This window comes from Salvia hispanica, chromosome 5 (assembly GCF_029641045.1).
Source record: "Salvia hispanica isolate PSC_SH4W2 chromosome 5, Shi_PSC_v1, whole genome shotgun sequence".
In the NCBI taxonomy this organism is placed as follows: Eukaryota; Viridiplantae; Streptophyta; class Magnoliopsida; order Lamiales; family Lamiaceae; genus Salvia; species Salvia hispanica.
The window spans coordinates 15542927-15558101 of record NC_142696.1 but is presented as its reverse complement, the minus strand read 5'-3'; the positions used below and the strand labels follow the sequence as shown (position 1 = coordinate 15558101).

Below are 15175 nucleotides of genomic sequence, written 5' to 3'. Positions count from 1 at the left end.
GCAATTTCCCTTCATTTCCCCGCATTTCGTTCAGCGACGTGGCCAACTGGGACATCTGCTTTGCCAACATGTCCATGGCAGACTTCTGCTCCTGCTGGGCATCTTGAATTTTGTGCACCACGTCATTATTAGCCTGCATGTTATTCTGCATGTGTTGTTGGAAATTTACCAGGTCATGCACCATGTCATCAAGATTCCGCTGTGGTCGGAAACCTTGAATTGAACTGGGATTAAATCCTTGATTTTGATTGGTTCCAACCACCTGGTTCTGGCGAAAATTTCCCTGACCTCCTTGATTATTGTTGTACTGGGTTGCTGGACCTGGGTGACTCTGTTGGAAATTTTGATTGTTTCCTGAATTGTTCCTCTGATGCGGTGGCACATAAGAATTCCCTTGGTTGCTCTGGTTCCTGTTGTTCCAGTTATGCTGATCCCCTTGGTTACGGAAATTCCAGTTGTTCAGCCCCTCTTGCTGCTTCCCTGCCCAGTTAGAATTATGCTGTGGTCCTTCCTGATTCCGGCTGGGCCATGTCTGCTGGTTCTCCGCTGGACCTGGGTGTTGTGACTGTGGTTGTTGGTTCCCTTCAGCCCATCTGAAACAAGGATTGTCCCTCCATGGTGCCTCCTTAATCTTCCACTGGTTCCAGTTGGTATTTTGATTACTTTGATTCCAATTCCCCATTGCATTCACTTGAGCTTGGAAATCTCCATCGAGTGAGGGATTATTGTAAAATTGAAGCTGATGTTCCTCTTGACCTGGGTTTTTTTCCTTATCAGTCGACCCAGGGGTATTTTTCTTTTCAATGGCATTTAGCAGTGCCTTCTCCAGTCGATCTATTCTGTCTCTAACCTCTTCTCCTTCTCGTTCCTTAACTGTGTTCGCGGAGCTTCTCCTCATGATAGCACGCGGGCAGTCATACGCCTTCTTCGCGTCGATTAATCTTCCCAGAATCTCGCGTGCCTCGCTTGCCTTATTCTTGGTGAAATTCCCCCCGCTCGAGGAATTCATTAAGTCCTTGGACTCAGGATTTGCCCCTTCGTAGAATAGATAAAATGTTTCAGCCTCCGTCATCCTGTGATTTGGGCAAGCGTCAAGCAGGCCTTTAAACCGAGACCAATATTGGCTTAAAGATTCATCGTAGTCCTGCTTACACTCTTGAATTTCTTTTTTCAAAGCGTTTGTCTTATTGGACGGAAAGAAATAGTCCAGGAACTCCAATTTGAAATCCCTCCATGTGGTGATCGAGTCAGGTGGAAGCCTCAGCAACCAAGTGTTTGCCTCTCCTTTCAATGCAAATGGAATCGCTCGCAGGCGATAGTCCTCCTCGGTAGTTTCGTTAGGCCTTTTCTGGATGCTACATAGCTTACTAAACTCGTTCAAAAACTCATAAGGACACTCATTCCTCCGTCCAGAGAATGTAGGTAAAACGCCCAGCACATTCGTCTTGATCTCAATAGACCGCTGACGTTGATTTGACACTATGGCATGAGCTGGCTCTCCGTCGAGATGTGCAGTTAGCGAACCAATCTCTGGGTCTAGGTCCACTAAGTTTGCCATTACAGACTCCTCTTCCTCCCTTTCCGAATGCTCAGTTTCTGACGACGACCGTGAATCCTCTTTCCCCGATGAATTCCACTCTTCTTCACTCCCTGATTCAAACGGAAATGGATCTACAGTTGACAACCCCGATCTGGTAGTTATGGCGGATGTTGATTCCTTAACTTGCCACTTCAACTGCACGTTCCTTGACCAAGATGGGTTGCTCCAGATTCCTGACCTTGAGCCCTTGCTCATAAACTGCCAAAAGCGAAATTCAAAAGATTAAAACTATTTACACCAAATCTCTAAACACATAAACAAACTACGCCATCCATCCCCGGCAACGGCGCCATTTGAAGAGTTGATTTTCTTGCTTGCTGTATCCTATCAATTTCTAATTACACACTTCCTAGATCCAGTAAATCAACTAGATCACAAGGTCTAGAGACTCACAAGACTGGAAGTCTGGTCGTTGGTACGCAAGCAAACCTTCAAAACCCTCAACCACAGATACTAAACTAGCACAGGGAAGTAGGGATCGATCCCACAGAGATGGACTCGTAAAATACATGCGTAGAGAATTGGAAACTATTTTTGGGTTGGCTGCTGCCACGCATATTTTGGGTTGAGGAATTTAACTAAGTGAATTTGGAAATAAAGTATGCTATGCTAACTGCTAGATCTAGGCAAAAAATGAATTATGTATAAGAACTAAATCAAATCAACTACTAGATCTGGGACTTCTACGAACATCTCTAGACCAAGGAGATTAAAACAAGTGGGGACCAAACTCTGAAAAAGGTAAGTACGGACAGAATCGAATCTGCAGCCTAACTAACTAAAGCATCAACTGAAAATGACTTCATCTTCTTCAACGAACACAAATAAATGCAGAGATCAAGAAAAACAAACTCAGATGTAGATCGGAGGCATAATCTTAACAGAAAACTAAACAACGACGGAAATTAAACTGCTAGACGAAGCAAACCAGGCAGAACAAAATTTCCCATAATTTCATGCACAAATTTCACCTCCCCTGTTCAGATCCACACTTCGGATGCTAAATCCACTCCGGATCCAAGCATCAGAACAAAAATCCAACCGAACACAACTTCAATACCACGATTCTCGAATCTCCTAAAATATTCAGCAACAAATTCAAGAGAACATCTCAAATAAACAAACCAAAATAGCAAGCATCATAATAATCAACACGAAATCTAACTTCATCAAAGTAAATCAAATGTAAATAGAACGGATAAACTGATTCAGCAACAAAAACAGCAAGCTCGACTTCCAAAAGTGAAGTTCGAGACGGAACAGAGTAGTAAACAGAAATTAAGAGAACAATTGTTTCTTCGCCCTCAAGGGACGGTGATGCACTGATACGAGACTCCTGAAAACGAAAACCACCCCAAATTTCCCATATCCCTAGTGTGTGTGCTAAGAGCGTGACTGTGTGTGGAGTGTAACCGATCTGCCATTCTTGTTGCGCACTCCTTTATTTATAAGCTTCGAGGTGGGGCCCAGCGAGGTATTGATTGACTTGATTGCCCTCAGCTTTTGGCTTCCTTCCTCTAGCTTTTCCTCGTGATTCCGTTCCTGCTCCTCGCTAGATATCCTCCTCCAGCATCTCCTGGATCTAGCGCTACACACACACCTGGCTTAACAAAACTTGTTAGATCCAGCAGAAATGTGATGTTTTTCACTACATAACCAATGCATGAAATTAGCCTTATCATTGACAGAGATGTCAAAAAGTTTTGCGCGGTCTACAGGGGTGAAGCGAAGCATTACCAAAGCGGAGCCAGCGAAGCCGACATTCTGCGAGCGGCGATGCGCGTCTTTAGAGACGACGTCAAAAAAGATTTCAAACATATCGATGTTTTGCAGCTGGTCAGAAACGAAGATCGGTGGGCTGGCGGTGTCCAGTCCTCGAGCTCGAAACGTACGAAGCACACGGGGGGTGGCTACTAGTCTAGTGAGGGCAGCAGATCAGGCAACGCCTCACATGAGGCTGGGGACACGCCCACTGAAGCCGGTGGCTCCTCCTCCGGTTCACGACGTCGGCCACAAGGGACCAAGGCGGCGAAGGCGGCTAGAGGGAGAGGGAAGGGGAAGGGGAAGAGCCGGTGCGAATCGAGCCAGGCGGGCGCGGGCGCGGGCATGGGCTCGAACACTTCCCTGTGGTCCGTATACATGCTCTCCACGATGGCTGACACTTCCAAGATGATGCCTACCCAATACGAACATCATGTTCTCGGAATGCAGGCGATGGCAAGGCAACTTGGTCTTCAGCCGGGTGCACTGCCACCGGCTTCGGGGGATGATTCGCCGCGGAGTAGTTTTTTAAGTGTTTTTAATTTCTAGTATTTTAAATTACGTGTGTTTTTATATTTTTAGGATTTTAATTATGTAACTTTTTTATTTTTAGGATTTTAAATTGTAATTTTATTTTATTTAATGAAGTGTGTTTTTTATTAATTGGATTTGTTGAAAATAAAAATGAAAAATGAAATTGAATGAATAGTTAAGAGATGAGATGGTTAAGAGATGGATTGATGTGGGTGAAAAGTTAAGAGATGGAGTGAAAAGTACAGTGGGGCCCATGAATAGTGAAGAGATGAGAAGGTTAAGAGACGGATAAGAGACACCGCTGTGGATGCTCTAAATCGACAATGCACAATGCCAGTATCATGCGGTTGATGTGAAGCTGCACGCAATAATAGATGCATGTCAGAGCGGCACAGTGCTTGATTTAGTCACTTTGCATAATTGGAAGAAGGCAAAAGCGAGGTCATTCAATAGACAATCTACAAAACTCTTTTTTCAAGGTACAAATATACTATACATGACTTGAAACAATTACATAAGATATGAATCATATTTTCCAAGGTTTAATACTTGGAAGATGAGGTTAGCATCAAGCATTGCTTCTTCTCTCTTTCATTATCCTTGAAAGCCATATCCTCATACAGTCATACTCCTACAACACATTCATCATTCACAAAATGAAGCATTACTATCAAACAATCCAAATCACAAAAACAGAGCGTGTATATTATGCATACCTTCTTCACGTCTCAACTCCTTGCTCGTCTCCGCAAAAGAAGACCGTCTAACCATTCCCCAAGTCTTCATCACGAAAAACGCGTACGAATTGCAAGGCCTCCGCGGCAAACTCCTTCTCCTCAGTATTTCATCCATCACATTTCCCCCTTCCCTTTTATTACCCTTGCATTTCGACCTCCTTTTCTTCTCGGACCTCCTTCCACAGATCCGCCGCCTCGCTAGATCTGGAATTCTCATCAGCGCTATTAATGTCGCGATCACAATTCTGGAAATCGCTAGTTGGATTCAGGTACGGCGAAGACGGCGGAGATTGGAAATTTGCGGTGTCTGGTGCGCTTGCTGATGCCGCCTCGAGTAAATTGAAATGGTGGTTGGGGCGGCGGAGAATTGCAACTCGCCGGTGTCGCCTCGGACTTGAACGGAGTCTCCGGTTTGGAAGCCACACAACTGGAGGGGAATGGGGGATGGGGGATGGATTGGGTAGGAATTCGGTCGTATTATCAATGCTAGCCATTGATGATGCCGAAATGCAGTTGAGATCGGAAGGGAAGAATACACAATTTGTCCATCCAATAGAATTTAAAGTGGTTGATGATGAAAGACGCGACTCAATCACGAAACGTTACAAATTTGATATCTTCAATATACCCTTTGAACCTGTTCGACGTACTGCCTAAATCCTTTGCTACAAGGATTTAGGCAGTGGAGTAATTTAACGCAAATATATGGTCAATTTTTCTAATTCATTCTTCTTTCAAATTTACGAGTTGTTCGTTTATCACATATACATACATGATGGTATTGTATGCAAAACTAGTTTTAAATGCAAAACATATACTCCCTCCGTCTCTGATAATTTGTCCTAGTTTTCCATTTCGGTCCGTCCCACATAATTTGTCTCACTTTACTTCTACCATTTTTGGTAGTGCACCCCATATTCCACTAACTTATTCCCTACTCACATTTTATTATAAAACTAATATATAAAAGTAGAACCCACATTCCACTAACTTTTTCAACTCACTTTTCATTACAATTCTTAAAACCCGTGCCCGGTCAAAATGACCCGAATTATCCGGAACGTAGGGAGTAACACGGATAATTCGTAGTAGTATATTATACTAAGTAAATGATCAAGCAAGGTTTTTATTTTTATTTTTTTATTTTAGAGGCAGATGATGAATGGCAAAATTAGGGATGATGAATGGCAAAATTAGGGATTATGAATTCAATTAACCCTCCAAAATTAAACAATGCCCGTATTGAATGGTAACTGAATGTTTTTTTGAGTTCATTACATAGTTTATGGGGTAAAAGAATAATAATATCTGGAAAAATAACAAGATTCAAGAACATCAAAAAGTGGACAAATATTCTATGTTTTATCTTCCTTGTATCTGAGAAAGTGTGACTTGATTTTCTGATGACTGTTGTGGCGTACCTTTGTCCACTTGTTGAGACACACTATTTCTTGTGATGAATGATGGATTTTTGGGCATCGGCAGAGTTGTTGTCTCATTTTTTAGCATGAATAAAACATCTTCAATGGTTGATTGATTCTCAACACACAGAAGCCCAATGTGAATGCATTTCTGCAGCTGCTCTAACACACATGACTCCCGCAACATCGGATCCATGAGTTCGAGTGTACTATCTTTTCTCCACAGCTCCCGTGCAATTTATCATGTTCATCTCCAAGAGTTCGACACGAATTGATGAGAGATAATTAAACCATACGAAACTCACGTATTCCACGATGCTCAAAGGGCCTTCAATCTCGTGGAAGCTTCCGTTTCTCTTACCGCTCACAATCTCTAGTACTAAAACTCCATAGCTATACACGTCTGATTTGACTGAGAATAAGCCTTGCATTGCATACTCAGGGGCCATGTAACCACTGTGACACATTACATACGGTATTTGTTAGTTATAATGTAATTGTGCATCGAAAGGAATGTGTGACTTACTAAGTCCCAACGCGTCTGTTTGTGTTGACTTCACTAGCGTCTTCTTTGAAGATTCTTGCAAGGCCGAAATCAGAGATCTTGGGAGTCATGTTTTGATCAAGTAGAATGTTGTTTGGTTTCATGTCACGATGGGTGATTTTGAGGCGGGACTGCTTATGAAGATAAAGTAGCCCTTGAGCAGTCCCCTCGATGATGTTGAACCGTTTCTCCCAATCTAACTGCTCCCTCCCGGACGGACCTGTGTTTGTGCAAATTTTTATCCACAAAGTTAACTTTTTTTGGTGATTGAAATTTGGATGAGGAGATTTACTGAAGATAAAGCAATCCAGACTTTTGTTAGGCATGTAGTCATATATAATCATTTTGTCATCTTTGTGAATGCAAAATCCTATAAGCTTGACAAGGTTGACATGCTACAGCTCAGAGATGAGTATGAGCTCATTCTTGAACTCAAGCAAGCCTTGTCCTGACTTTCGCGATAGAAGCTTCACTGCTATGTCTTGGCCCTCTCCTGTTCTACCCTGTACATTAATGTTTTTGATTGACTGATTCACAAAGACAAAGTAAACAAGTGGTGGTGTCTTAGTTATGAATGATCTCACCTTATATACAGGGCCGAAACCACCCTCTCCGAGTTTGTTGTTGGAAGAGAAGTTGTTAGTGGCAGAGATGATGGATGCATAAGTGAAAAGCTTAAGCTGATGATCATTGGCTCCTCTGTTCTCGAGCTCGTAACTTCCTGTGTATCCCTCCAGCGTGAGGAGTTCTTGCAATTCTTCTTCCCTTTACACTGATGATCATCCAAATATAGCATGAGAATTGAGATTTATTGCTTTCAATGTAATGAAAAAGAGAAAAACAAACATGCCATGCTCACCCTTACGATTCCGCATGATCAAAAGAACAAATGCCAATATAAGCAGTAGAACTGCACTTACTACTATTTAGCATATTATTTAGACAAAATCTATTCTCGTATTCTCATATGTATCATGCTCATAACTTGAATTAATCATGCTTTAAGTATATTGAAACCTAAAACATGCTTTTCTACGGGCAGAAATAATACCTTATTAATTCTCCAAATAATTGATGATGGCTAGCTACTTCTCCACGTGACGCTTTGAATACTAGACCACGGATCTTCTCTCTGGTTCCCGAACTGTACTCCAATATCAGTGTGGGCTGATCTCACCGGAATACTAGGACTTAAATAAAGAAGGCAGAAGAAATTCTTCTCCAATTAGGAGAAAATTTCGATCCCTACAAAGAGAGAGGGACGAAAATTTTAAGCAATAATAATTATGATTTATGTCTCCTTTATTCTCCTATTTATATTAAGTTCCTTTTGGGCCTAGACACGGATCTATGGAAGGTTTTGGATATGGGCTCATCCAATTTACTTTTTACTAATTAAATTGAACCCACAATTTAATATAAGCTTTAATTGGAATATTACGAGCAGCCACTACATAAGTAATATTGAACTCTCCCCATCCAAATCTGAAATTATAAGTAATCCGGGTTTCCGTTTTAACTTTCATTTCCTGCACTTAAGATAAAAATGTCCATTAATTAATTAATGTCTGCTATGGACTTAATTAATTAATTTCTTATTAATTCCAAGAGTGGACTTAACATGAAACGCTTATTTATTATTCATAGAGTGATCAAACTCCAACTAGCTAGGTTCCGAATAATAAAACCTTGTTTCGCGCTCCTCTTGAGGACATTATCAAACGAGACTCACCTCGCGCACGATCCAATATAATAGCAATCCTAGCACCGCTAGATATTAATCACTACTACCCAATATATCAGGATTATTGGGTTACGAAAAATCCGCACCATTTGATAAGTCAAAGTAATGCATAATTAATACCATATGCTCAATGCTAACCTACATTGATTAAGAAACAAATATTTATCAAGACCTCGTCTTTCAGTAGATAGCACAAAGACAAGTCTTGCTGTTAGATCCGTTCAGTGCTTTATCACACCAATGTCATCTTATTTCAGTAAGGCTTAGAAATATGCGGACTGATATTGCAACCTTTCACGATAGATAGTCTAATTCCATCTAGGTCGTGAAAATCTTCTTTTTCTTTGTTTAGGACTGACCGTGTTACCTTAAAGTGGACGCCGCTCACAACCGGTCTACTAAAACAAAAACTTAGACTTTGTTAAGTTAACTTATACATTTAAACATGCAATTAATGTCCATTAAATGTAAAACATAACAACATTATGACAAAAATAATATGTTTTTGATAAGTCGTATTCTAAGCCTTGGTTACTGGTCAGTATGTCGTGAAATGCATGTATTATCTGCAAAACAGTTGCTTAAGTGTGCAGGATTAAAGGATCCAAGTCAGTAGGAGACGATTCAGGTGACGCAAGTGAAAAGGGCGCCAGAAGGGTGCGATACTGACCAGGATGCATGCCAGAGAAAAGGCTCGAGATGGAGAAGGAGGATAGCTGGGATGATCATTGACAAGGGCAAAAAGGTCAAAACGCGGGAGAAGTCTACCCTAAAAGCAAGGGCAAGCCTTCCTATAAAAGAAGCCACTTGGAGAGAGAGAAAGAGTTCGATCCACGCCCTTTTAGAGTTGGTTCCGTAGAGTTCGATCCACGCCCCTTTAGAGTTGGTTCCGTAGAGTTCGGTTCGAAGTTCTCAGTTGGACAATCACACTTAGTAGAATTCTCTCTAGAAGATCAGTTCCTTCAGCATTATCCCACCTTTCGTTCCTCGCCACAGCCATGGTCACTTGACGTCCAAGAGTCTGCCGGAGAAGTCATCAGTTCGCCGTTCCAGCCAGTTATCGTAGCAGTTTAGTAGTATCATCGCCCGGAGTGGCACAAACAATCTTAATCGCTTTCTTAGTTAAAGTTTACTTGTTTTCATCGTTGGTTATTTGCAAACACTCATTGCTGTTGCACTTTTGAAGTACTTTGTTATTTTCCAACATTCACGTTATGAAGTTTCTATTTCGCATGTCGCTTTGGTTCGAGTTTGCTTCATTCTGCCTAGGAAAGTTAGATCTAGTGATTGCTTTTAATTTCTGAGTGCTTTCTTATATGGAGTTGTTGATTCGAAGTTGTAGCTATGTTTAGTCAAGTTTTCGTGCATGAGTTTCTTTTCTGCGCCGTGATTACCACCTTGCATGTCAGTCAGTAGAAGTAAAGTTGCAGTTTTACCGTTTAATTTAAGTTTAAGCATTTTAATCGATGGATCTTGAGTTTGAATTTATGAATCTGAAGTTTTAGTTATGGTGTTTGTGTTCATATGATTTTTGTCAATACTTGGTGAGGAAGAAAACGTCAAAATCAACTTTATTGGACCACTTTTACTTTTAAGTTACTTTTGCTTTTGTTCCCTACTTTTCAGATGTACTATCCAGACCTGTCAGAAAGCCCCCAGCCATCAGATATACCTTGTTGTCTAAATTTCCCCTTTTAGTAACTGTCCACTTTCCATATGTCTCTGATACACCTTGTCCCCTATTTTCACGAACACTCTCACATGTCTGTTATTTTCACGCCTACTAGTCAGTAGAGTACCACCTTTATTTCCGGTCCAGGTAAAATCTCAACCCAAGCGTGGTAGCTAACCAAAACACCCAGGAAAGTCACCGCAGTTATCAAAACGTGTCCATCCTCGTGGGATTCGACCCTTACCTCCATTATACTAGCCAGTAGAAGTGGGTTGAGGAAACTTGTTTGAAGCCAGGTCCCGGTTATCGTACCAACGACTCAGCTGGGTCGGGAATCTCTTCCTGATCAGTTGGATACACTCCAAAATTACATACGATAAACCACAAAACACCCGAAAGAGTGGAAAGGAAACCAGACACTTTCAAAATGGCGCCGTTGCCGGGGATGGATGGCGTTCGTACCTGTTATTGTGTGTGATCTTTTTGGTGTACCTGTTAGCGACGAAGAAAAAGAGGAGCTAGAGTACCAACTCCCGGAGCTTCCACCCCAACCAGTAAGAACACTAGTGAGAATGGCTGACCAAGGTGAGGACGATCCCGAGCTCGCGACACTTACCGCGCATGCCGATGGAGATCCCCCACAAGCCATAGTGGTTACCCCAGGCCAAACCGCCTGTGATGTGAAACCCCACGTTATCACAATCTTACCGACGTACTGTGGGAAGAGCTACGAGGGACCATACGAATTCTTAAATGAGTTCTGCAAAATCTGTAAGGCACAGAGGCGGCCAGCATGAGCGAGCGAGGATGATTACAGACTGAAAGCCCTACCTTTTGTCCTAAAGGGAGAGGCCAACACTTGGTTCATACGCCTGCCAGCCGACTCTATCAATACATGGGCCGATTTCAAGTCAGTTTTCCTAACCGAGTTTTTCCCATCTTCAAAGACAAGTGCATTGAAGAGGAAAATATCGTGCATAAGGCAAGAATATGATGAAACTCTGAGCGAGTACTGGGAGAAGTACATGAGCCTTCTGGAGTCATGCCCCAACCATCGCATGGAGGAGATAAAGGTGCACCACACCTTCTATGAGGGGATGAACAAGGAAACCAAGGATCTGGCGAATTCATCATCTGGAGGTGATTTCACCCAGTTGAGAGTAAGTGAAGCCAAAAAGGTGCTACGCAAGCTGTTGAATGCGAAGAAGACGTACGACAACGCGAGAGATGGGTACAGCAGAGAAAGGGTAGCGAGTGCTTCGGCTACTGACCAGGAGGAACGGATGGACTTGAAGATGGAGGAATTAAAGAAGGAATTGCTGACTGCAATCAAGCAGAACACTCCACCACCTTCTCCAACTGGAGGCCAAGAAGCCCCAGCACTACCATATGATCAGCCGGACAACTCGCTGGATGTGGAGCAAGCAAATGCCGCAGGATACTACAATTCCAAAGGCAATTGGATTCCAGGGAAACAAAGAGATGCACCGCGGAGGGACCACCAAAATTTCCGATGGGGAGATGGAAATCAGAATCAGAACCAAAATCAGGCTCCAAATCAACCCAACCCCCAACCGAACCAATATCCCAACCGCAGACCAACAAACCCTGACTACCAGGCTAACTGGGTAGGAAGAAACCAGCATCCTCAGAACCAAAACTCTCAAGACTAGAACCCAAACCCTACCTATGTACCACCCCATCAGCGAAACTCTCAGAACCAAAACCAGAACCAAAACCAAAACCAGAACCAATTTAACCCAGGGCCTCAACATAACACCCACCACCAAAACCAAAGTCAGTACCAGCACAACCACGACCAGTATAACCCTCCTGCCCAGTATAACCAGTACCCACCAAACCAAAACCAACAAAATTTCTCAGGCTACCAATCAAACCCACCACCTCAGTATAATCATGACCAAAGCTCAAACCAATTCCATCAGCCAAACAGGTCGAGGAGGTCTATGGAGGACATGATGGGGGAGATGCTTGCCTCGCAGCAAAGCACTAAAAATGACTTGCAGTCCAGTAATGAAACAATGCAAGGAATGCAAAGTGCCCAGAAGGAGCATAGGGCAAACATGGATATAATGAACAAGCAGTTGGCCCAGCTCGCTAACTCGGTGGGCGAAATGAAAGGGAACTCAGGAAAACTCCCATCTACAGTTCATGTACCGGAAAAGGCAAATGTGAGCAAGATTACACTGCGGTCCGGAACAGCCTATGATGGACCTCAGCTCAAGAACCCTGTTGGGGAATCTAATAGAGAAAGGGTGCTGAGCGACACCATCTCAACGGAAGAGCTCAAGAGGCCTCTGCCTCAGATGGAGGATCCGTTTTTTCTAAACAAGGAGCATACCGTGGAAGGAAAGGAGGGAGAAACACAACCTGGAAATGAGCAGCCGGGAGGAGTGATGCCTACATCGGAACCTCCAACCCAGGAGAAGCCAAAGGGAATTCCACAAGGACTGACTGGAGAGGCTAAGGGAGAAAAACCGTTTCCATATCGGTTTGTGACGAAGAGGAAGAAAGAAAACCCTGTAGATTTCTTGTCGATCTTTGGGAAGCTGGATGTCACCATACCATTCCTCCAAGCCGTGAGACTGCCCCCTCTGGCGAAGTTTATAAAGGAGTTCATAGCCGGGAAGGCCCAGGAGGATGGAAAGATCATGTTGGAAGGAATAGCGTCAGCCATTGTACAGGAGAAGCTACCACCCAAGAGAGCCGACCCAGGTATGTTTACCCTACCCATAACAATTGGAGATGTGAAAATCGAGCATGCAATGTGTGATCTAGGAGCATCTATCAATGTTATGCCGTTATCCATTTATAATCGGTTAAAGGGGTTAAAATTGTCGAATACTAGGGTGTTGATCCAACTGGCTGATAGGTCATGTATCAATCCTGAGGGTGTGTTAGAAAATGTATTGGTCAGGATACAGAACTTTACTTATCCCGCTGATTTTTATGTCATTAAAATGAGTGAACCAGAAGCTAGGGAGTCTAGCGGGATATTGTTAGGAAGACCATTTTTAAGAACGGCTAAAACAATTGTGGATATGGCCGAGGGGACAATATGCATTGACTTTAATGGTGAGAAATTTGTCTTTGACATCAATGAAGCCATGAAAAAACCAATAGATTCTGAAAATCTATGTTATGTTGATGTAATTGACCCCTTAGTCCAAGAATTTCTTGAGAGACCGAATTATTGCAGGAAAAGCTCCAAGCCTTGGATGTGTATGCCCAGGTTGATGTGGAAGCAGTTGCATGGTGTGATCTGATCAGTAGCCGGGGGTTAACTGACGAAGAGATCGAAGAAGCAATTACGGAATTCTGTCAGAAGTCAGAACTAGCAGGATCCGTAGGGGCCGTGGTATCGGCCAGTATGGAGGAAAAATCAGATGCTGAACAAGAACAAGAGGAGGATTCAAAGAAGAACCCTCTACCTACAGAAACACTACCCCCGCAAGTGGAGTTGAAAAAGTTGCCAGCGAACCTTAAGTATGCCTACCTAGGGGAGGAAGACTCATTCCCTGTAATCATCAACAGCGGGCTGACTGAAGAGCAAGAGTCAAGACTACTCACTGTGCTGGGCAAAAACAAGAAGGCTATTGGATGGAGCCTTACGGACCTGGTAGGTATAAGCCCGGACGTCTGCATGCACCACATTAGGCTAGAGGATGGAGCCAAGGCGCATAGAGATTCTCAAAGAAAGGTGAACCCAAACATGCGAGAAGAGATACTGAAGGAAATCTTGAAGTTGCTCTCACTGGGCATTATATACTCGGTGCCAGACAGTGAATGGGTTAGCCCAATCCATATGGTCCCCAAGAAGTCAGGGATCCAGGTGATTAATATACTCGGTGCCAGACAGTGAATGGGTTAGCCCAATCCATATGGTCCCCAAGAAGTCAGGGATCCAGGTGATTAAGAATGAGAGAAATGAGCTAGTGCCCACCAGACTAGTTACCGGGTGGCGAATGTGCATAGATTACCGGAAGCTGAACAATGCAACCAGGAAGGACCATTTTCCCCTGCCATTCATCGATCAAATGCTGGAGCGACTGGCTGGGAGGAAGTACTTCTGCTTTTTGGATGGGTACAGTGGTTACTTTCAAATCTATGTGGACTCGGAGGACCAGGATAAGACCACGTTCACTTGCCCGTTTGGAACCTATGCGTATAGGCGTATGCCATTTGGTCTATGCAACGCCCCCGGTACTTTCCAACGGTGCATGATGAGCATATTCTCGGATTTGATTGAAGATTGTATAGAGATCTTTATGGATGATTTCACTGTCTATGGAGACTCTTTCGATTCGTGCTTGCAACATTTGGATGTGGTGCTAGAAAGGTGTCAAGCAAAGAGTCTGGTCTTAAATTTTGAGAAATGCCACTTTATGGTTACAGAAGGAATTGTTTTAGGACACGTGGTGTCAGAAAAGGGGATCCAGGTGGATCAAGCTAAAGTGGATGTCATATCCAAACTACCATTCCCTACTGATCAAAAAGGAATAAGAGGTTTCCTTGGCCATGCTGGATTTTATCGAAGATTTATCAAGGATTTCGCCAAGATTGCCCAACCTCTTACCAGGCTTCTCCAGAACGAGGTGGAGTTCGTCTTCGATGAGCCTTGCAAGGCTGCTTTCAACCTCCTTAAGGAAAAATTGATTTCTGCACCGATCATTCAGGCTCCTGACTGGGATCACCCCTTCGAGGTGATGTGGAGGACATTTCGGGCCAAGGAAGACTGCCAAAAAGGTGTTAGATAGCGGATTCTACTGGCCAACCCTGAATAGAGATGCATACGAGTTCTGCAAAGGCTGTGACCGTTGCCAACTGACCGGTGGGATCTCCGCGAGGGATGAAATGCCGCAAGTTCCAGTAATAGTTTGTGAGGTGTTCGACATCTGGGGTATGGACTTCATGGGTCCTTTTCCCTCATCTTATGGGAACTCCTACATCCTGGTGGCAGTTGACTACGTATCAAAATGGATAGAAGCCAAGGCCACAAGCACTTGTGAATCTAAGGAAGTCACAAAGTTCCTCAAGAGTCATATATTCAGCCGATTTTGGATACCGAGGGCAATCATCTCCGATCAAGGGACTCACTTCTGCAACCGAACGGTTGAAGCATTGATGAAGAAGTACGGAGT

General features: G+C 43.3%; 2 pseudogenes; both read right to left on the bottom strand.

Annotated features, from left to right (window-relative positions):
- Positions 1-4349: 4349 nt before the first annotated feature.
- On the bottom strand, positions 4350-5185 carry LOC148926348 (uncharacterized; annotated as a pseudogene).
- Positions 5186-5994: 809 nt separating this feature from the next.
- On the bottom strand, positions 5995-14047 carry LOC125189805 (G-type lectin S-receptor-like serine/threonine-protein kinase At1g11330; annotated as a pseudogene).
- Between the last annotated feature and the right edge of the window lie 1128 nt (positions 14048-15175).